The following is a 23540-nucleotide window of genomic DNA, read 5'->3' as shown; positions in this document are numbered from 1 at the left end:
AAAAAAACAACTTGCCAGTCAACATCAGAAAAAATCAGGAACCTATAATTTACAGGTAAAGTAAAGATGTTAAGATAATAATTGTCTTCCATCAGGTGACTAATGAAAAGACTATTCTTTACTGAGGTAAGAAATAAATGAAAGGTGTAGAGGGATAAATTGGGAGATCTGGATTGACATATACATACTACTACTATAAATAAAAGAGATAATAAGATCCTATTACATAGCACAGGGACCTCTATTCAATACTCTGTAATGGCCTATATGGGAAAAGAATCTAAAAAAGAGTGGATGCATGTATATGTTTAACTGATTCACTTTACTGCACAGCAAAAACTAATACAACATTTTAAATCAACTACACTCCAATAAAAATTAAATTTAAAAAAGAAATAAAGGAAACATCACCTTCTCAGTGTCCCTCACTGTATTAATGGTTGCCCTTATTTTGCTCAAAATTTTCATCTTTCCATGGCACACATATTACTTTCTATTTGAGCATATAATGTATTTATAATGCTTTATCATTTCTTACCTGTCTTACACACTCCAGTAAAAGATTGAAGTAGGCAGTGATTGTTGGTTTGCTTTGTTCACCAATGTAGCAGTGGTGAAGGATATAGACACTCAATAAGCAGTTATCAAATTAACAAATGAGTGAAAACTATTTAATAATTCATTCCATTCTTGACATGTTCAGTGCAAGATTTTTTTAAATCCAGAAAAAGAAATCAAGTAGAACCGTACTTTTCAAACTTAACATTTATAACACCATCTGAAGATCTGGCCAAAATGTAGATTTGGATTCAACAGTTTGGGAGGGGGCAAGTTCCAAGATTCTACATTTCAAAAAGGCATTGGATGATGCCCATCTTATAAGAACCATAGATACCATGGAAGTTTGCTGTCAGATATGTGGACCAAAATCGGTGGACTGGATGTGTGATGCAAGATTCACCATCTACAGAGGTGTTAACTGAAGTAATGAACATGAATAATATCTCTCAGGCAAATAATGCACAGTCAGAAAAAGCCACAGGGACTCAAAAGTAGGAATAAACGGAAAAAAAGTTCAATGTTAAGAGCTATGAAAGCTAAAGAATGAGAAAATTTTAATTTAGACCAGGTCTTTCAGTATAAAACGACGTTATGAAAAATAGATTAAAATGTTAAAAATGTCTTCTGTATGTGGTGACCATAATTGTTTTAGACTGAATTGCTTCCATCCCCAAAATTCATATGTTGAAGCCCTAAACCCCAATATGACTGTATATGGAGATAGGGCATTTAAAGAAGTAATTAAACTTACATAAGATACTGTGGGTGTGTCTTAATCCACTGACCAGTGTTCTAATGAGGAAGAGACACTACAGGTACATGAATTCAGAGAAAAGGCCATGGGAGGACACAGCAAGAAGGTGGCAACTGCAAACCGGGGAGAGAAGTCTCAGAAGAAACCAAACCTGCCAGCACCTTGATCTTGGACTTCTAGCCTCCAGATCTGTCAGAAAATCCATCTCTGTCTTTTAATCCAGCCAGCCTGTGTTATTTTGTTACAGTTGTCTTAACAAACCAACAGAATAATTAAAGCATTTGATAAGGAACAATAGATTTCAGATTTGCAGTATGATGAAGATGAAAGAAAAAAAAAAAAAAAAAAAAAGATGAGAAACTAGAATTGGAGATCCCAAAAAAGGAAAATAGATTTTTCTTTGGATTCATGTTTATTTGAATATGAAAGCAATTTTAGTATATTTGTGTGTGAAAAGGGAAGAAGATAAAGTTATGTGGTCATTCACTTGTTCCAATTCTCTACCTTCTGGGCACAAAGGTCCTTTGACAATAGCTTTTGCTATCTGACTTCTAGACATATACACAGAGGCGGTGTTTGTTCCCTCCAGGCTTAAGCTTTGTGGACCAATGTGGCTTTGCCAGCTTCTGTTCCCCTTTTCCCTGATGACAGGCAATGCTTCAGATGGCAGTTGCTCTGTCACTTTAAGGCCTAAAGCCAGGGCAGCCACTCAGGCATTGCTCCTGCTGACCTGAAATGGGCATATATGCATGTATGTATGTGTGCTCAGTTGTGTCTGACTCTTTGAGACCCTATGGACTATAGCCCATCAGGCTCCTGTCTCTGTGAAATTCTCCAGGTAAAATTACTGGAGTGGGTTTCTACTTACTCCTCCAGGGGATCTGATCCAGGGATCAAACTCATGTCTTCTATATCTCCTGCATCAGGGGAAACCCAAAGGTTTGGAACAAAAACAATTTTTTGGTTCTAAACCCAATGATGGGTGTCTCCCAAGAATGGCCTTCCCTCCCATTTCATTCTCCCAAACATCTACGAATCCTTCAGGATCCAACAAATCCTCATCTCCTCTAAATCCTGGCCTGACCAGACTGTGAAGCTTTTATTGGTCCAATGTGTTTCTCATTCCACACTTGGCATCTGTTCTATAGCCCTGGTTATCTAGTATTATAATTCCTCTGTCTGTCTGTCTGCTTCTCTGATTAAAGGGTGTGTTCTCTAAAGACAAGAGTTATGTCTGCTTTATATCCCAAGGGTTTAGACTACAGTTTGGTACCCCACAGGCACCCAAAAAATTCTTGTTAAATTGGCCCCAGATGCACTGTTAGTTTTTAACAACTTCCAGAATTAGAAGTTTCCATACTAAATACATTTTTAAAAAATGATAATGATAGGGCTTCCCTGGTGGCTCATTGGTAAAGAATCTGCCTGCTAATGCAGGAGACATGGGTTCCCTGGTCTGGGAAGATCCCACATACTGTGGAGCACCACAACTGTTGAGCCTGTCTCTGAAGCCCGGGAGCTGCAACTACTGAGTCCTCAAGCGGAGACTGCTGAAGCCCTTGCACCCTGAGCCCATGCTCAGCAAGAAGTGATGCCCCTGCAATGAGAACCCTGAGCACTGCAACTAGAGAGTAGCCCCCACTCGCCCAACTAGAGAAAAGCCCAGGAATCACAAAGACCCAGCATAGTCAAATAAACAAACACATTTTTTAAAATGATAATGATAGTTTAAAGTCCTTAGAGAGCATGGCTGACTTGGGAAAATTTAAATTAGGAGTTCTGCTCCAAGACTGGGGAGAAAGATCAGAAGGACCTTTCTGGTGTGTTATATTAGCAATTGGAAGAAATCCAGAGGGCAGGGCTACAAACTGCCCCAGATTCTTCCAAACAGATTCAAGACAGAGTTTCCCTCTACATGTTATTGTGCTAATCACTCAGTCGTATCAGACTCTTTGGGACCCCATGCACTCTAGCCCACCAGGCCCCTCCACCCATGGGATTTCCCAGACAAGAATACTGCAGTGGGTTGCCATTCTCTTCTCCAGGGCTCCCTCTACATACATATATACATAAATATGTGATGCCAAAATTAGCATATAGGGGATACATTAATATTTAATCACACTGCTGTGTAAGATCCCCATCATAATTAATACATTATAGATATGCTATAGTATAAAGACAAGTGTTAGAAAAAGACTTAGAGACCATTTGATCCAGTAGTGTTCTGCCCTAAATGCACTTTATCATCACCAAGGAAGCACAAAGTGTGCACCTCAATTTCTCCCTCAAACATTCAGATTTTGTGTTTGGGAGAGGACCCTGGCATCTGGGTTTTTTTTTTAAAAGCTTGCTACAGGATCCTAATGTTCAATCTCTTACTTTATAACTAAGGAAATTGAAAACCAAAGAAGTGAAAGGACTTGTGAAAAGTGACAAAATTAGTTATTTGTTAAGTCAGTTATTTAGTCAGGCATTTAGTCAACACAGATCTCAAAATTATTTTCATTAATTAATTAAAAATGCCATCACTTTGCAATGTAGGGCAGATATGGGATGTTTGACAAATCAAAGTTGAAAGAGCTTTTGTAGAGAAGAATATTTCCCTCTGTTTTTAAAATTTTACAGAAACCATCATGCTTTTTACAGAACACACTTTAGTTGTAGACTGGTAGACTAGAAAACAGATACATCACTTCTTCCTGCCACAATCTGGATTTAGAAAGCAGCACGTTTACACAGGATTTATCTGTATCTCTTTACCAGTTTGAAATATATAGTAGGGAGTGGAATAAATTCTGATCACTAACTAATGAACAGCTTTGCACACGGTGCTAGCACAGGAAAGAGGGAAAGTGCTGGAGCGCAATTGTTCCTTCATAGCTTCCAGCCTTGCTTGCCCTGAGCTGACTGGAGGCAAGAGAGGAACATGGGCCAGCATAGTTAACACTTCCCTGCTTCCCATGCCCCGGAGGCCAGCAGTGCCAGAAAGGTCTCCTGATCCATCACATGGGAAAAAAATACAAAAGGAAATGCAATTCACCCTGAAGTTGTCATGTCTAGTTTGGTTGACACAGGAATGTCCAGATACTACTCTTAAACTAAGTGACACTTCCGACTGTCTTTACCATCATCATTCAACTTTAATCGTTTTTGAGCCACAAGGGAAGCCCAAGAATACTGGAGTGGGTAGCCTTTCCCTTCTCCAGAGGATCTTCCTGACCTAGGAATCAAACTGGGGTCTCCTGCATTGCAGGTGGATTCTTTACCAACTGAGCTATCAGGGAAGCCCTTAATGACAAAAGTAAAGTATCTTTTGGTGAGTGGTAAAATAATTAAAAGGCACATGAAGAATAAATTCATAGCTGTCCGTCTGCAGTATTTCCATTGTGCCTCCTGAGGTAAGTAATGACAACAGCCCAGGGTGCTTTCTTCAGCTTCCTCTATGTACACCCTAACACATAACAAAAAACAGAGATATCAAGATACAGATGGTTTAGTTTTATAAAACTAAGACCAAGTTATACACATAAATGCAACTGACTTTTCTTGCTTGACAATATTTAATGAACTCTTTTCAGGCTAATAAATCTAGATCTTACTTATTTTTATACAGCTATATACTATTCCAAACTCTGGATACAACAATGCTGGTATAAGTTATCAAAATTTCCCACTAAGCCAACTTTTCCTTCTTAACTTATAAGACTGACATGTTCCTCATATGTGGTATTTGAAGAGTGATAACCACACATTTCAAACTTTGCTGATGTTTCAGGGAGCTGTTTTCATTTAAGCATCTGGCTCCAATCTACATTTGATTTTGCATTTTGCTTCATGAGACATTGCTGGAAACAGAGCTATGTTCAAAAGGCACACCTCTAATCTTAGGTCTTCATCTAGTGGGCATTTGTTTCCACTTTAAAACGTTTATCAACTGTCACTTGGAGCACTTCCTCACCCTTTTTCCCTTGAACACATTATAAAAGAGACTATTTCTCATTTTGAGCAAAGCTAATTATCTGAAAAAGTGTTGGAGAAGAATCTGATTTTCGAGTGGAACTTTTGTCTGCGGAATGTTTCAGAACACGCGTTTCTGTAGTTAATGACATATATCGATTTTTTTAGCCCTTACATCAGTCCACACATTAATACAGAACCCAAATTAAAAGCAGTACCTCTCACACTGTTTGAAAATATCTGTAGAACAAAGGTCAAATGTGCAGTTTGCTAGTTAATGGCCTGAGGCAGAGTTAAGGTTAATGTGGCACTAATGAACAGTCTCAAACCTGTGGACGGGTCTGACCATGGTTGTCAAACAGGAGATATTTAAAGTGTCAGTTTCCTGCCTTGCAGAGGAAATACATAATCACATGTTTCTAGATAAAGGCTATTTTCTCTAGCAATTCTGTATTTCATCATTTGACTTAATTCTCAACAAAGTCATTCTATTTGACAAAATATTTGCAAAGATCTTGAGAAGAGATTTCTAAAGATTTCTTTAGATTTCTGTTCTATGGCAATAAGGGTTATCATTGTAAAGACTTGAGAATAATTAAATACATGTAGGAAGATTGGCCATCAGGATACTGAAGTCAAGTTTGCTGGCCCCTTTTTACACAGGCTTCATGATGCTGGGAGAGATGTGGGGAGAGGGTGAATGTAACACAAAGAAACAAAGCAATAAATGGCACCAGCACGTTTTATCACAAATGGAAATGCTTCAAGCACATTGCATTCATATTTGATTTAGAAAGAAAATACTGTCTTTTCTAAAGCAGTAACTTGTAAACTCTGCTCTCTGAACCACACCTGAACCCGCTGCTCATGATGGAAGCTGAGACCTCGGAACTGGCACTATTCTCCAAGAGTCTCTTCTGACTAAAATGATTCCAGGTTTCTCCCTCCTGATAGGAAATCTTCTTGTTCACGAGACAGGATTTCCCTACCTTCTCTAAAGGGCTGAAGGGGTTGAAATAGGTGGGTGGGCTGGGGGGCACCAGAGAAAATGATGGGAAAGAGCATGGGAAACATGCAACATGCCGACATCCTCCCATCTTCTCTGCAGAGGATTCTTTTCTGACAAGTGCTGCGTGTTTAGGGCTCCCTCGTGGTGGTTCTATACCAGCCCTGAGCTGGACCATGAAAGCCACCTATACAATTGATACGGACATGTCTATTCTCATTTTTCAATATTCCTCAAATCCAACGTGTTACTATCTAATGTCCCAGTAAAAAGCGTTCTTTCTGAAAGCATCCTCCTCTAAAAAGAGTGATTTAAACCTGATGTCAAAACTAGATTTGCAAAACAAGCTCTCATCTCATTTTCCCATGTCATAAAAATGTACCTCAAAAAGCACCAACTCTGTACTCTATTAAAAAAGAACTTTAAACAAAGACCTTAACTCATTTGTAAAAATAAACACAGGGCCAAACATCCAATATTTAAATAAATTGGATAATATAAAACTGAGCAACTGTCCCAAAGGAGATATAATTTCTCTTATCTCCTAACTTTGTGTTCATTTTAATAAAAATATGCAATCATTTACTCACTCGACTAGTTGAAAGAAGCATGCTATTAATTTTACAATAGGAAAAAAAAAAGTCTAGGACCTAACTGAGTCAAGACCAATAAGAAGGTTTAGTCAAACAGAATATTTACAAATCTAATGACTCCAATATAGGTCATTTATACAAAGAAACATTATAACTGCATTTTGAGATTCAGGATTTTATGTCGAAACCTGAATCTTACTTTCTTTTCCAGTAAGCTGTTTCATGTGTTTGCTAACATTTTAACAATAAACTCAATAATTTAGGGGCCAAAAAAGAAAAAAAACATTCTGGACACTATTTTCCTCTCTCAGCATCAGAACATTAATGAACTACTTTCACTTTAATAGTCTGCCAATAATTGGGCTTCTTCCTATTTCCTTTTCTTTCTTTTTTTATTTAATGACTTAAATCAGGTATTCCTGGTTACCTCCATCCACACATTTGTCTGATAGTTAATATATGCCTTGTACAAATTATTCTCACTTGCATTTTTACTTTCTGTATACCTCTCAGTGCAAATATTTGTGGTTCCTGGATTCCAATATAAAAATGGGCATTAAGATCAGGAAATCTATAGTCAACAAGGCTCAAAGAAAATAAATTATTTTAGTCTTCAATTATATTCCTACTATTCTAGTAATTCTCATTTTGGAAAAAATGAATTTTGAATATCACATGTAACCCAGATATTATTGTATTTCCAACTTCTGAAAGGTGGCGCAGAATACTGAATAATGTATAATCACATCTACCCAATTATGACATCTAAAATACTGTGCACATGATCAGAATCAAAGTAATACATCCTTCCATTATGATTATTCATATATATCTTTATTTACATTTAGCTTACATTGCAAAATGTAGGCAAAACAAATACAATAAAATATTATAAATCCTTTGGATTCACTCAATATGCAGGATGCCAAAGTTACAGTGTTCCATGTCTAACAAGATTCTTACTGAAGAAGAGTCAAACTAACACAGTCAAAAGAGCGTCTTAAATTGTTAATCTTCAAAAGTCATCAACCAGAATAAATCATATTATTTGGAAGAAAATTTGATCTGCATGTCTGTAAGTCTATGAATATAGGCTTAAACAGAAAGAATCATCCCAGAACTACCTTCAAATTTTCATCAGTTGCACCTTTAAACAAAATATTTCACATATGATTCTGGAGACTATGGTGTTTATGGAAATCATTGAGAAAAATGTGTGTCTTGGAATGAAGATGAGAAAAATTGGAAAAAGTCAAAACTCCTACTAAATGATAAAATTAACTCTAAAAATATGTTTCTTCTATTTTGAGCACTACTACATAAAAATTGGTAGCTTTATTAATTCTATTCAACATGCAACTGGATAAAAATAAGAATATCTCTTGGGTCTACCTATTCCCCGTTTTCCCCTCTTACCTGTATGCACGGTTTGGACACTGTAAATGCTGATGACAGATTTAAGCTGACAGAACATTGTTTGCAATGCAAACCCAAGAGAAAGAAAGAGCTCAGTGCTTCTGCTGGAGATGGAGCGCTCATAAGACTTCTAAGGACAACTAATTTTGCTACTTTAGTAAAAGAAAGAAGCCTCGTATTATCCCGATGAATGCCCCATAGACTCTGCTAAAAATTCTGATATATCTTTTATGCATGCCTATAAAAATCATCAATTTCAACACAACACAAATTTAAATCCTCCTCACCTCTTAAAAAATCTGAGTAAAGAAATGGGAGCTGAATTTGGGGTTCTTTTTAACTCCAGATGTTCACAGAATTTCCAAAGGAAAATGGATAAAACAGTCACCTTTTCTGGGAAGGAAGGAAGTTGCTTTTAGGTATATTAGATAAGGAAAACTTCACTGACAATTTGGTTTTCTTGGTGGGGGAATAATTTGAGCCACATAAATGAGATAATCCTACAGTCATTATTATAAAACACTACCAAAAAGCCTCTAAGCTCATCTGGTAAAGCTGTCATTTGCTGGGAAATAGAAGGTTTTTGGAGAACCAGTTAGAAAAGTGTCCAACTTAAAGGTCATTTTTCCTGTAGCTAAGAAATATATTTTATTCTTTTTGTAGTGAGAAATTTGGGGAGATCTATTTCTACTCACTTTAACTTAAATTTGACAGTTTCAGTATTACAGATGTCACAGATTAACGAGGCCTAAAGCATTATGGACTATGGTTGTAAATAACTTGAAGAATTTAGAATAAATCTCATGTTCCCTGATATAAGCCTATCCTTGTCTAAGCAAGCAAACTATTTGCTTTCAAACTAAGCAAGCAGACACTGATAACCACATAAGTTTGCTTCCTGTAATTTTCAATAATTGTCACCATCAAAACAAAAGGCAAGCAGCATCCATCGGACACCAAACCTCTAAGACCATCACAATTTCAGTTTCTAGTTTAGAGGAAGCCGTTGGAGCCATCTCTCCTTCCAGCACAAATACTGTTGACAGTTACGTATCCTATAGTTTGGATATAGTTTCAGATATTTCATGAAATGGTCATTAATTTATCCATGAACATCTAAAATGTAGAGCAAACCCGGTTTGAAGTCGTTATTTTTAATAATCAGCTTAAGTGGAGCAATTTGCTTTTCCATGCAGCAAAATTTTACATGTATTTGTTTACGAACTGTCTTGTTCTGAGAGATTTTATCAGGTTCTCTGTGGGATACACGACCCACAAAAGGTTAAGCACCACTAGCCTAAACTTCTGCCACATGCTTGCTCTGCCTTCTGGCATTCCTTCTTCCTGTGTGCCTGGGTTTTGACCCCAGGGGTCCTGCTCTCCATTACTCACCAGGGCTTGACGCTGGCCTGCCTTGTGCTCCTGTTTGCTTAGCCCTGCTCTGGCCTGGCCTCTCGCCCTCATCCAAAGGCATGCCTTGACCTGCCCTGCTCCGGGTGCCCTCATTGCCACTACTCACTAAGCGCTGTTTTAAATTAAACAGCGATGTTCTCATAGTAGGGAACATGACCTTTATTTTAGTAAATTAAACTTACAGGTAATAAATATCCATGGCACCTCAAAGAAGCACTAACTTCCTTTTAGGAAACAGATTGGAAATTGTTTTCTCCAGTCCTACAAATGCCAATAATTTTTTACTTAAAGAGCTGACTTTTTCCTGAACTGTGGATACTTTCATCCACTGATTATGTGTATATACAGCTCATTAAGCTCAGTGTCTCAATGATGACTTACTCATATAAATGAATACATGTATCCAAACACACATCAAGAATTTTAAAAATTAATTGTGCTTTCACTAATAAAGTATTTGACAATGCAGCTATGAATTCATGTATTTTAAGCTAACTCATCCTATTTAATAAAGCTAACTGAGCCTTCTGAGCTGTCTTGGCAATCATACTAAATATCATATTGAGTGTTCTTCTTTCAGTATATGTTTAAAATTTTTCCTATTATAATTTACTTATTTTTAACCATATCACTGTTTTCTTTTGAGATGTACAGGGATAAATTAATTTGCTTTCATAGATAGACCCATCCTGAATAAGAATGATGCCCTGACTCATTCCTCTCCTTAAACTATGCAATTTCAAATGTCCTTTTTACTTCTCATCCTCAACAAATAAAATTGCCTAATGTTCCAAGTGGTAAAGCCTCACTCAAATCGAGATTTAATAATCACATTAGAATGGAACTTCCTGTTGATACAATATCTCAATTCAGTTCTGAAGAGAAAATAAAGAGAAACAAAAACTCATAAAACAATTTAAATTATATTTTGTTTCCAACATTAAAAATCCAGGATATTCTAAAATTTCTCCTTCCCCCACCTTTAGCTCAAAATCACCTATGACATTAAAAATATTTTACATTTACTAAGACCTAACACCGTCTCTGCTATCCCTGATACACACTTATGCATGCAGCCCATCCCCTTAACTGGCATATTCTTAGATGAGAGGCTTGGCTAATTGGAATGCTTGCTGTAGAACAGATGGGGCACTGGTGTTGAGACTCTGCCTTAATTTACTGTCCTGGGGTTTTCCTAATTACCCACTTAATTGGCACAGCCACACCGCTTTGAAATAATAATGTACAGCTAATTATCACCGATTTAAGCTTGCTAATAGCTTATTCTTACCAGCTAACTTCAAGAAATCAAGCAGAGAGCAGTAACTGCCACAGCAAAAGCACTCTGCCTGGGCTGGTTTAGATGGTTATCTGAGTGTGATGTTCTTCACAGTTGTGTTGACTTGGTTTCTGCCCAGGGAAAGCTAAATAGTGATGCTTTGCTAGATGTTTAAAGGAGTAGTAGCTTTTCCTTACCTTTGTCAACTTTCAGAGACCTCCAGAACTGGTGTGTATCAATCATTCCAAGTCTCCAATTAGCTCATTACTTGCACACTACATACATGGGAAAAATTGGGTAGCCTAAATAAGTATTGTGTTGGCCAAAAAGTTCATTCAGGTTTGGAAACACCCAAATGAATTTTTGACCAACAAATTGCATCTCCAAAACATGAAAAAAAAAAAAAAAAGATAAACTATAGATCAGCTCCTCTTTTTCCAGACTCCATCAACAAGCTTAGTACAACCCTTAGATCTAGAGACAAACTTTGATAAGTAAATTTGCTTCTTCAAATGTTACAAACAGAACAAGAAGGCAGTGTTTTAACAGAAAGGTTCTGTAGGATTTCAGAGGAAGCAGAGGAAGGGAAAAAAAAAAAAGAAGTTAGGAACTTAGGAATATAGAGAGGAATATCAATATTTAGGAAAGGTGATGATACTTCTACCTTTGCTGTTGTTGTTCACTTACTAAGTCATACTCAACTAGTTGTGACCCCATGGACTACAGCACTCCAGGCTTCCCGGTCCCTCACTATTTCCCTTAGTTTGCTCAAACTCATGTCCATTGAGTCAGTGATGCCATCCAATCATTTTATTCTCTGTTGTCGTCTTCTCCTCCTGCCTTCAATCTTTCCCAGCATCAGGGTCTTTTCAAATGAGTCAGTTCTTCACATTAGGTGGCCAAGGTATTGGAGCTTCAGCTTCAGCATCAGTCCTTTCAATGAATAATCAGGATTGATTTCCTTTAGAATTGACTGGTTTCATCTCCTTGCCATCCAAGGGACTCTCAAGAGTCTTCTTCAACAACACAGTTTGAAAGCATCAGTTCTTGGTGCTCAACCTTCTTTATGGTCCAACTCTTACACCTGTACATGAAGACTGGAAAAGTAATAGCTTTGACTACATGGACCTTTGTCAGCAAACTGACGTCTCTGCTTTTGAATATGCTGTCTACCTTTGTCATACCTTCTTTCCCAAGGAGCAAACACCTTTTAATTTTGTGACTGCAGTCACCATCCACAGTGATTTGGGAGACCAAGAAAATAAAGTCTGTCACTTCTGCCTTCAGTTCAGTTGCTCAGTCGTGTCCTACTCTTTGCGACCCATGAATCACAGCATGCCAGGCCTCCCTGTCCATCACCAACTCCTGGAACTTACCCAAACTCATGTCCATCGAGTTGGTGATGCCATCCAGCCATCTCATCTTCTGTCGTCCCCTTAGCCTTCTGCCCCCAATCCCTCCCAGCATCAGGGTCTTTTCCAATAAATCAACTCTTCGCATGAGGTGGCCAAAGTATTGGAGTTTCAGCTTCAGCACCAGTCCTTCCAATGAACACCCAGGACATATCTCCTTTAGGATGGACTGGTTGGATCTCCTTGCAGTCCAAGGGACTCTCAAGAGTCTTCTTCAACACCACAGTTCAAAAGCATTAATTCTTTGGTGCTCATCTTTCTTCACAGTCCAATTCTCACATCCATACATGACCACCACATAGCCTTGACTAGACAAACCTTTGTTGGCAAAGTAACATCTCTATTTTTTAATATGCTATCTAGGTTGGTCATAACTTTCCTTCCAAGGAGTAAGTGTCTTTTAATTTCATGGCTGTAGTCACCATCTGCAGTGATTCTGGAGCCCCCCAAAATAAAGTCTGACACTGTTTCCACTGTTTCCCCATATATTTCCCTTGAAGTGATGGGACCAGATGCCACGATCTTAGTTTTCTGAATGTTGAGCTTTAAGCTGGCTTTTCCACTCTCCTCTTTCACTTTAAACAAGAGGCATTTTAGTTCCTCTTCACTTTCTGCCATAAGGGTGGTGTCATCTGCATATCTGATGTCATTGATATTTCTCCTGGCAATCTTGATTCCAGCTTGTGCTTCTTCCAGCCCAGCATTTCTCATGATGTACTCTGCATATAAGTTAAATAAGCAGGGTGACAATATACAGCCTTGACGTACTCCTTTTCCTATTTGGAACCAGTCTGTTGTTCCATGAAGTGCAGCAGCTGTGACTGACCGTGCAGAAGCACAGCCGAGAGGAGCTACCCCATGTCTGAGGTTAGGGGCAGTGGCTGAGAGGAGCTACCCCACTTCTGCCTTAGTTCACACTTATTCTGCATTTCGGCCATTCTGCCATTGCAGAAAATGAAGAGAAACTAAAGAGCCTTTTGATGAAGGTGAAAGAAGAGAATGAAAAACCTGGCTTAAAATTCAACATTCAAAAAACAAAAATCATGACTTCTGGTTCCATCACTTTATGGCAAAAAGATGGGGGAAAATGGAAACAGTGATAGACTTTATTTTCTTGTGCTCTGAGATCACTGCAGAGGGTAACTGCAGCCACGAAATTAAAAGACACTTGCTCCTTGGAAGAAAAGTTATGACCAACCCAGACAGCATATTCAAAACCAGAGACATCACTTTGCCAACAAAGGTTCATATAGTCAAAGCTATAGTTTTTATAGTAGTCATATATGGATATGAGAGTTGGACTATAGAGAAGTCTGAATGCCAAAGAACCTGCAGATCCTGTAAATGCTTTTGAACTATGGTGCTGGAGAAGACTTGAGAGCCCCTTGGACTGCAAGGAGATCCAATCAGTCAATCCTAAAGGAAATTAACTCTGAATATTCACTGGAAGGACTGATGCTCAAGCTGAAGCTCCAATACTTGGGCCACCTGATGATAAGAGCTGATTCATTGAAAAAGACCCTGATGCTGGGAAAGATTGATGGCAGGAGGAAAAGGGTATGACATAGGATGAAATAGTTGGATGGCATCACAGACTCAGTGAACTTGAGTTTGAGCAAACTCTGGGAGATAATCAAGAACAGAGAAACTTGGTGTGCTGCAGTCCACGGAGTCACAAAGAGTTGGACACAGATGAGCGACTGAACAATATCCCGCATTTATTTTAGGAACTTTGCAGAAGTGTCTAGGTTGGATCGCCTAGAGGCAGTACCTGAGACAGTGATGTGGATGCAGGGGATTCACTGAGGGACTTCTCTTAAGAGAGAGGCAATAGCAGTTAAGCAGTGATGTCAGTTCATCTTCGGTCAGATCCCACATGGAGAGCTACAGCATGAATTTTACTACACATTTGTTCCCACCACCTTGAGCAAAGGCAAGCCTTGTATCCCCCTGTGTAGATTAGTCATTGCCTGCAAGCTGTCACCAAGGGGGTGAGGTAGGTGGGAGTTTACCTCCTTCATCTAGGTGGGTGAGGTGGTATGACAGCCACGCTTCAGGATGATCCCCAGTAATTTTTCCTTCCTGCCTCTGTGTAGTCCCCTTCCACATTGATAGAACTGACCTGTAGAATCTTTAGAATATTGCAAAAATGACTATGTGGGACTTAGAGGCCAGATCATAAAACACTCAGCAGCTTCTGTCTTACTTTCTCTTAGATTGCTTGTACTGAGGGAAACCAGCCACAACATGGTGAGAAAACTGAAGCAGTTCTGTGCAGAAGTCATTGTGACAAAAAAAACAAGTCCTTGGTAGCCCAGAGGGTAAAGAATCTGCCTGTAATGCAGGAGACTCCAGTTCAACTCCTGGGTTGGGAAGATCCCCTGGAGAAGGGATAGGCCACCCACTCCAGTATTCTTGGGCTTCCCTGGTAGCTCAGATGGTAAAAGAATCTGCCTACAATGTGGGAGACCTGGGTTCAATTCCTGGGTTGGGAAAATGCCCTGTTGAAGGGAACAGGTATCCACTCCAGTATTCTGGCCTGGAGAACCCCCATGGACAGAGCCAGTGGGCTACAGTCCATGTGTTCACAGAGTCAGGCATGACTGAGTGACTAAGCACAGCACAACATTGACCACTCAAAGACAAACTAACAGAAGGTCTTGGTGGTTGTTAAAATGTTGGTAGAAATAAGATTTGTTGACAAAAATAGCACAAATCCTAGCAAGAGAGTAAGTGTTATTCACTCAGTCGTGCCCAACTCTTTGTGACCCCATTGACTGTAGCCCACCAGGCTCCTCTGTCCATGAGATTTTCCAGGCAAGGATACTGGAGTGGGATGCTATTTCCTTCCCCAGGGGATCTTCCCAACCCAGGGATCGAACCTGGGTCTCCTGTACTGCAGGCAGATTCTTTACTGACTGAGCTAGAAGGGAAGCCACAGTAAGAGTAATGGAGTGAAACTGCTCTGAGGTGCTTATATTGTTCGACGAAGTGGTGAAACTTTTCATTAAAATAGAAGGTAAAAATGAAAAGAGTATACTGTGATCTCTATGACAGCCATTAAAAGAAGAATAAAGAAACACAAATCTAAAAAGCTATTAAGACAAAAATAATAAATACCAGCTAAACTCAAAAGAAAACAAGAGAAACCAACAAAATATTGTAAAGCAATTATCCTCCAATTAAAAATAAATGAATTTTTAAAGAGAGAAAATAACCAAGACAAGAAGGTACATGTTTACCAAAAAAAAAAAAGGAAAGAAAGAAGGAATTAAAAAAAGTAGTGTAAAGGGAAAACAGATAAAAAGATGATAGCCTTAAACCCAACTATTACTTCAGTATATTACATGTCACTGTAAAACACTGTAGAACCTACCTAATATTGAGTCATTTATATAAAGGACAAAACAGAGATGGTCAGCGCAGATGTATAAAGGAAACTTAACCTAACCTTACAGGAATTGACAGATCTTTTCATGAATTGGGAGAGGACACCAGCCAATCCCCCAAACACCAAGTCTTTTCAGGCCATCTCTGAACTTCCTGTTCCCCTAATTCAGTTACCCTACTCCAAATAAGAAAGAAGACCAGTAGGCAACCAAATAGCTGGATAAAAACAAATAATCTCCATATTTATCCATAAAATCCTCTAGTCTGTTAGCAACTCAAAAAACTCACTGCTCCCATAGGCTTGAGTTTCCAGTTTTGCAAGATGCAATTCTTGTAATAAACTCATCTTTCTGCCTTTTTTTTTAAATTCAGTACAGAGTTTGCTTTTTGACACCATGGACTAAATGTACTAAGTCGCTTCAGTCACAGCCAACTCTGTGCAACCCCATGGACTGTAGCCAACCAGGCTCCTCTGTCCATGGGTTTCTCCAGGCAGCAATACTGGAGTGGGTTGCCATGCCCTTCTCCATGGGATCTTCCCCACTCAATCACTCATGAGTGATTGAACCTGTGTCTCCTACGTCTTCTGCACTGGCAGTCGGATTCCTGACAACCAGCACTGCCTGGCAAGCCCAAGGGCAAAAGGGCCCATCTGCAAACTTGAGGCCTGATGGCAGCCTGTCACCTGGGGGCAGAGGATGCTGAGAACTTGCCTGTAGGAGGCTGGAGAGCCATAGGGTCAAGATCTCGCAGGGCCTGTCAAGCCTTGGCCAAAACATCCCACTTAAAAAACAAAAACTTAATTATTGTTTAGTAAATACTGTTGGCCACCTCACCTCAAAGAGATCAAATTAGTTATGTCAAAAATGGTTATATAAATATAACCTCAAAAGAATTATTTGAATAATGGAAAATATATAAATTAAACTCTTACTCTGCCACAAAGACCTCAAAATATACATGTTTTAAGTCATGTGCCATAAATCTACCATAATTTTAAACAACAGATTTTTTTTACAAGATATGCCAATTAAGAAAGTAAATCTAAATTATAACAATGTAATTTTAAAAGACTATGGCTTATTTAGGGCTTCTCTTGTGGCTCAGCAGTTAAGAATATGCCTGCAGCGCAGGAGCGGCAGGAAACGCGGCTTCAGCCCCCAGGTTGGGAAGATCCCCTGGACGGCGTGGCAACTGCTCCAGTATTCTTGCCTGTAGATTTCCAAGGACAGAGGAGCTTGGTGGGCTACAATCCAAGGGGCCGCAAAGAATCAGACACGACTGAGGTGACTTAGCAGCAACAGCAGCATGACTTCTTTATACATAAAAATAGTTTCAAAGTTTTAGTAAATAGTGTTTATTTTCATTTACATGGTAAGAGTGTCAAAGACACTGCTGCATTTTACAAACTATATCAGATATAAGCAAGTTTCCCAGGGATACCTCCTAAGAAGGTGGACTCTAGTGTATAGGAGTTTCACCAGGTACAGCAAGCCTCTTGCCAGAATGGCTGTAACAGGGCACCATTGATGATCCACAGAGACAAGCCAGTTCCATGAACAGACTGACCATTGGAAATGGGGCACCAAAAAGTAGCCATATACACCACTATAAACATACCTTTGACTGAATCAATCTTTGCATTCACTATAACTTTCATCAAAACTCAAGATTAGAAAATATATTTGAAAAAATAAATTCCACAAACATCTAAGAAAATTTTGTAAAAGAGTAAATAGGAGAGCTCAGAAGATTAAAAAAATCTTTAAGAGCAAAAGAAAAAAATAGAAAATAAAAACAGGAAGCAGCAATTTCATAGAGAGCTTAAAACAGGTCAGTGTATCTTTGGGAACTTTGAATTAGTATGAATCTTTTTTAAAAATTAGTGAGAAAAGGAAAATGGTAGATTGCTTTACAGCATCCCTTAAAATCTCCCTCAGAATTGAAAACTTAAGTTGGAACTTTACATCATATATGGCATATATAAAGATGCAGTTTCCGCATATATTAATGTGAGAAGCAAAACTATAGTGCTAGTATGAAAAACAGAATATATATTTTTCAATTGATGCAGGAAAGACATTTTTATACAAGAAAACATATGTTATAAACTTAATAATTTTTAACAAAGATCACCTTAGACTAAATTACCCATAAACTCATTTTTTTAACATTTAACTCAAATATCATCTTAGATAGAACAGATATTCACAGTTTAAAACTAATAAACAATATACAGAATATAAAAATAAACTCCTACAAATGGATAAATTCAATTTTCAAAGGAATCCTGTAGGAAATTTAACAAACAGAAAAAAGGAAATTCAGAGAAGACAGAAAAATAGAATTGTAGGAAATGATTAAAATTTTAGAACTATATTAGTTTGTATTAGTTAACTTATATAATTAAACTTTATTTGTTAACATATGAGCAATAAGAAACTAGCTCATCCATGAAATAAGAGTGGCATGTGAATTAACAAAAAAAATACCAAAAAAAAAAAATCCTTGGAGAATAAAAATTTTAAAATGTCACTTTATTTAACATAAGAAATGGCCATCCTAACCCTCATGAGTTTGAGTAAACTCCGGGAGTTGGTGATGGACAGGGAGGCCTGACATGCTGCAATTCATGGGGTCGCAAAGAGTCGGACACGACTGAGCGACTGAACTGAACTGAACTGAACCCTCATCTAAGCCTCCACATGCTTTCACTATAGTAATAGTAAGGCTGGGTTCTCCTGAGAAGATCCTTGCACAAGTCCAACCTTTAAATAGCATAAATCTTCCTTCACGTCTTCCCTTAAGGGACCTGTGGCCTTTTTGCTTCCCAGGAATACATACCAGCTCTCAGTTAACTATAATCCTAAAGACCCGGAATGCCATTCTACTCTCTCTATCTGACTGGGGCTTACAGAGGTCAAAGGGAGTTTAAATTTTAGGCTCACATTGGGCCAAGTGAGTCCCCAGAAGTTTGTCTATTTCACACTTCAGAATATGTTTTTAGAAGACAGTCCCCATACTGGTTCCTCATCTCACGGAGCAAGGGCCAAGCTGAAGGCCCTAGCCCTACCTCTTGTACAGAAATAGTAAAATGAAGGACTATCGCATCCGTACTGGTTCTGATACCAATTCCAGTAGAGAACTGGTAGAAGAGAGGATACCAGTTGGTAGAGAGGAAGCAGGGGACTCCACACCAGCAACAGTGATTTTTCCACAGCAGCAGGGTGTCTGAAAATCCACCTCCATTCTGACACTATATGCTCAGAAATGGCATCAGGTTCCACAAGTTAACACTTCAGTCCTATAAGACGGTGCCCCCTGCTATCACACACACATACACACACACTTCAGACGGCAGTCTCAAGTCCAGGTTATCACCTGTACTTCTGACCAACTGGCTGTAAGTCACATGTTCCATGACCTCCTCCCCTCTTGGGTTTGATTAATTTTCTAGAGCAGCTCACAGAACTCCAAGAAATGTTTTCCTTACTAGGTCAGCAGTTTATTATAAAAGGATACAGCTCTGGAACAGCCAGATGGAAGAGCTACACAGGGCAAGGTACTGGAGGATGGAACATACAGCTTCTTTTCACTCTCTCCTGGCAGGCCATTCACCCAGCAGTGCCAGGTATCCACCAGCCAGGATGCTCTCCAAAGCACCTTCCTTGGGGTTTTACAGAGGCTTCATTACACAGCTGTGATTGATTAACTCATTGGACACTGGCAGTTGAGTCAATCCTGTGACCCCTTCCCCCTCACCAGAAGTTGGAAAGTGAGACTAAAAGTTTGAACCTTCAGCAGTTTCCCTGCTGGTCCAGTGGCTAAGATTCTGTACTTCCACTGCAGAGGGTTGTGGGTTCTACTTCTGGTTCGGGACTAAAATCTCACATGCTACTCAGCCAAAAAACTAAAAGTAAAAAAGAGAGAGAGAGAGCTTTGTGTTTTAAAACTTCCAACCTTCTAATCACATGATGACTTTCCAGATAGCCAGCCCCCATACTTAGGTGGGGTCCAAAAGTCACCTCATTAAGATAACAAAAAACATCACTCTGCTTTCATCACTTAGGAAGATCCAAGCATTTTAGTAGTTCTATGTCACAAATGGTGTCAAAGAACAAATATATATTTCTTACCTTATATCACACTATCACAACGCTTAGGAAATTGCTCAGTTTAGGGTCATGAAGCCAGAAAAAGTGTTATAATGGTGATCCTAACACCTCACCACTGACTTCACTTGCTCGGCTGGTCTGTGCACATGGGGTGGCCATGGAGAAAGGTTGGATTATCATAACCAGAGTCAGAGTGACTCCCATTACATACTCCTTCCCATGTGTTGTTTGCTAGAGCAAATCAAAACATGTCCTGCCACCTGCTATCCAGCTAATGATTTGACAAATGCTCTACTCTCCTTACCAATTAGTAAGGACAATTAGAAACATTTCACTTTCAGCTGGCAAGAACAGTCACTCTTAGACCTCAAGACAATTCTCCCACTCCATGACAGACAAGAGCCACAGTCATCTAGACATCTTACAGGACACCAAGCTGATAATCAAATATTGATCACATTATCCTAGATAACTTAGAAGACAAGTGAATGACTCTGATGGGGAAAATATTGACATTTTGAGTGCTTGACAATTCAGCAGGGTTTCTAAATGTCTAGTAGTCTAAATCTAACTGGGATAGTCTTCTAATTTAAAAGGCAAATCTCTGCACAGATAACCTAGGGCACAGGAAGAAGCACAGAAATTTTTGAGCCCCTTTGCATGTTAGAGAAAACATATTACACACATATTACAACATAGCATGCTGCTATAACTCATTTATAAAATATCACCAAACTGCTCCAACGTTCAGTCCAGATGACCTAGTTCATCTATTCAATGGTAACTGATGTACTGGTGGCAAATAAACATGTTCTGCAGAGACTCCTGAAAGCCCCATTAGAAGAATCAAGTAAAGACATCAAGAGTTTTGGAGTAAAGTCATTTTTTTCTTTTATTGAACACTATTTTTGATTAGTTGGTTGACTGGTCAGTTGGTGGATCTGTCACTCAGTATGTTGGTCAACTGATTGGTTTACAACTGTTCTCTGACAGAAACTGCATATTTTACCATAAGCCAGCAAGTGATTCTGAGATCTGAGATGCCCATGAGGAGCTAAGTGCTATCTGATCTGCCAGGCTGTAAGATCAGGCTTGTGTCAAAGCAATATAACATCAAGGGGAAGTGAACTACTGGAAATCAAGCTCAAGCAGATGGAAAAAGCACAAGATGCCTGGAAGGTAGCCCAGACTCACTAAGCACCTATTCCTATGCTGCCCCCTCCTACTTCAATCAAAATTTATGACCTCATGGGGAAAGATCAGTTGATGAAAGGTAAATAAAATTCAGGTTGTGAAAGAAAAATCAAAATGGTATTTCCAAGAGAGCTTTCTAAAATGGAGCCAGGAGTCTGCTGAGGAAGTGTGATGTATGCATATTTCAGCCTGGATGGAATCTGACCTTTGACCACATATTGTCTTAATATAGACACCCAAAATATCTGTCCAATGATACTCATCTCATCCTTACTCCAAATAACTTGTGACAGACTATCCACTCATTGAGCCCTAAAATAAAATAGAATTGAATCCTGAAATAGCCCTTAAGGATATTTCCTTTCTTTCATCAAAATCAATCATAATTATTTCCAGACAACTTTAACAACCTTGGTGGCTTTTGTCTTTATATGCCCCGACTCTTTGCCCACCTTCAACAGTTTCATCCAAATCTGTGTCTCTGGAATTGCAATTCCTAAAAGCAAAATAAACTCTTTTCTTATTTGCAGCCTTCTGCATTGTTTGGTTAAAAAGTCTACCTTACAATAAGAAAGGATAAATAAAATTCAGGTCTAGTTAATGGATGCTGCTCTCTGCTAAGTCACTGCAGTTGTGTCAGACTCCTTGCAACCCAATGAACTATAGCCCACCAGGCTCCTCTGTCCATAAGATTCTCCAGGCAAGAATACTGGAGTGGATTGCCATGCCCTCCTCCAGGGGATCTTCCCAACCCAGGGATCAAACCCACTTCTCTTATGTATCTCCAATTGGCAAGTGGGTTCTTTACCACTAGCGCCACTTCGGAAGCCCCTATTTATGGATAAGTCTGCACAGTATATAGGCCTCAAGTAGAAATATACTATCACAGCAATTAAGTTCCATTCAGGAGTGGCAATAAAAAATGTGTAAAAATCAATGCTAAGTAGGTTCAAATGCAGTACCTCTGGTTGTTCAAGAAATTAACCTATTATGAGCTTATGCTTATTCATAGGAAATGGTTAATGGTGACTGACCAGTCAAGAGTATAGGAACAGAGAGTTTGAAAGACTGGTGACATAGAGGTCTGCTCAATGACCAGGATAGATTCCTATAAAACTTTCCGTTTCGATAAGCCCCTCACTGTTCCTGAGTCATTTTGTAACATTTCACCTGCACGGGCTTAGTTTGCAAGGGAATAAAACATGTTAAGTCCTGGGTTTGGTCTTGGTTTTCCAGTATCAAGGTCATTTTGGTGGTGAGATTGCCATAACCTTTAGGAACTTAAGATCTTCCTTACATGGGTTTTACCATAAGAACCACCAGAGCCAAAGCACGTGGTGCTGATGGTTTAGCTGCTAAGTAGTATTCAGCTCTTTGCAACCCCATGGACGGTAGCCCACCAGGCCCCTCTGTCCATGGGATTTCCCAGGCGAGAACACTGGAGTGGGCTGTCATCTCCCTCTCCAGGGTGTATTCTCAACCCAGGGATAGAACCTGTGTCTCCTGCTTGGCAGGTGGGTTCTTTACTACTGAGCCACCTGGAAGCCCAACCAATGCATACGAATTTCTCAAATGCAAGAAATGACTACTGATCACTATAAATACTAAAAGTGAAAAAAGAAAACTACCCTCCCCCAAGAAATCACAGCTACTTTACATGCAAACATTGTGCTAACTGTATTGCTACTGTAGCACATAGCAAGCAATAGCTCAGTTCTTTATCCCTTGCTTATAACCCAACTGAGGAGAGGATGAGGCAAGTAAGAGCACTATTCCAAAAGGAAATAAACTGATTTATATTATAGAGAGTAAATCTATGTAAAATACTAAATTCTCCAAAAGGCATTGTTAGAAATAATTATTTGAGTTAATAAACAAATACATAATTCTGAATTTCAGTTCAATTAAAAACTACTGAGAAACTAATATTTGCCACTGTCCTGGTCAACTGAATACCAAAATAAATGTTCCCTCTAGTATTAAACAGTTTTTAGTTTAATCACCAATTAACCAAACGGATACTAATGAAGGCTTTAACAAGTGAAATAATGATGGGCACAGTATAGAAATGTGAGTTACAGAAGCAAGCCACTAAATCAATGCTTATAATTTTGAGTCAACAGATAGCAATTTTCAGCATTCAAGATAAAAGGTATTGACATTTTCTTTTAACAGATACCTAACATTCAGTAACAGTTATCACATCATTTATATGAACACTCTTTGTCTTGCATTCTGTCCAATATAGTAGTCGTTAGTTACATGTAAAACTTTAACTAAAATTAATTGAATTATGTAACATTAAAAATTCAATCCTCAGTCACACTGCTGCTGCTGCACTAGCCACATTTAAATTTTTTTTGTGTGTGGTAAGATCACTTACCTACCATGAGATCTACACTCTTTATAAATTCTGAACTATATAACTCAATATTGTTTACCACAAG

General features: G+C 38.8%; 1 protein-coding gene across 1 annotated transcript in view; it reads right to left on the bottom strand.

Annotated features, from left to right (window-relative positions):
• GPC5 (glypican 5) overlaps positions 1-23540 on the bottom strand; it is a 746923-nt gene that overhangs the window by 395037 nt on the left and 328346 nt on the right. The gene's annotated exons all lie outside the window — the stretch shown is intronic.

This window comes from Muntiacus reevesi, chromosome 11 (assembly GCF_963930625.1).
Source record: "Muntiacus reevesi chromosome 11, mMunRee1.1, whole genome shotgun sequence".
NCBI lineage: Eukaryota > Metazoa > Chordata > Mammalia > Artiodactyla > Cervidae > Muntiacus > Muntiacus reevesi.
The sequence above is the reverse complement of the archived record's forward strand: the minus strand, read 5'-3'. Positions and strand labels throughout refer to the sequence as shown.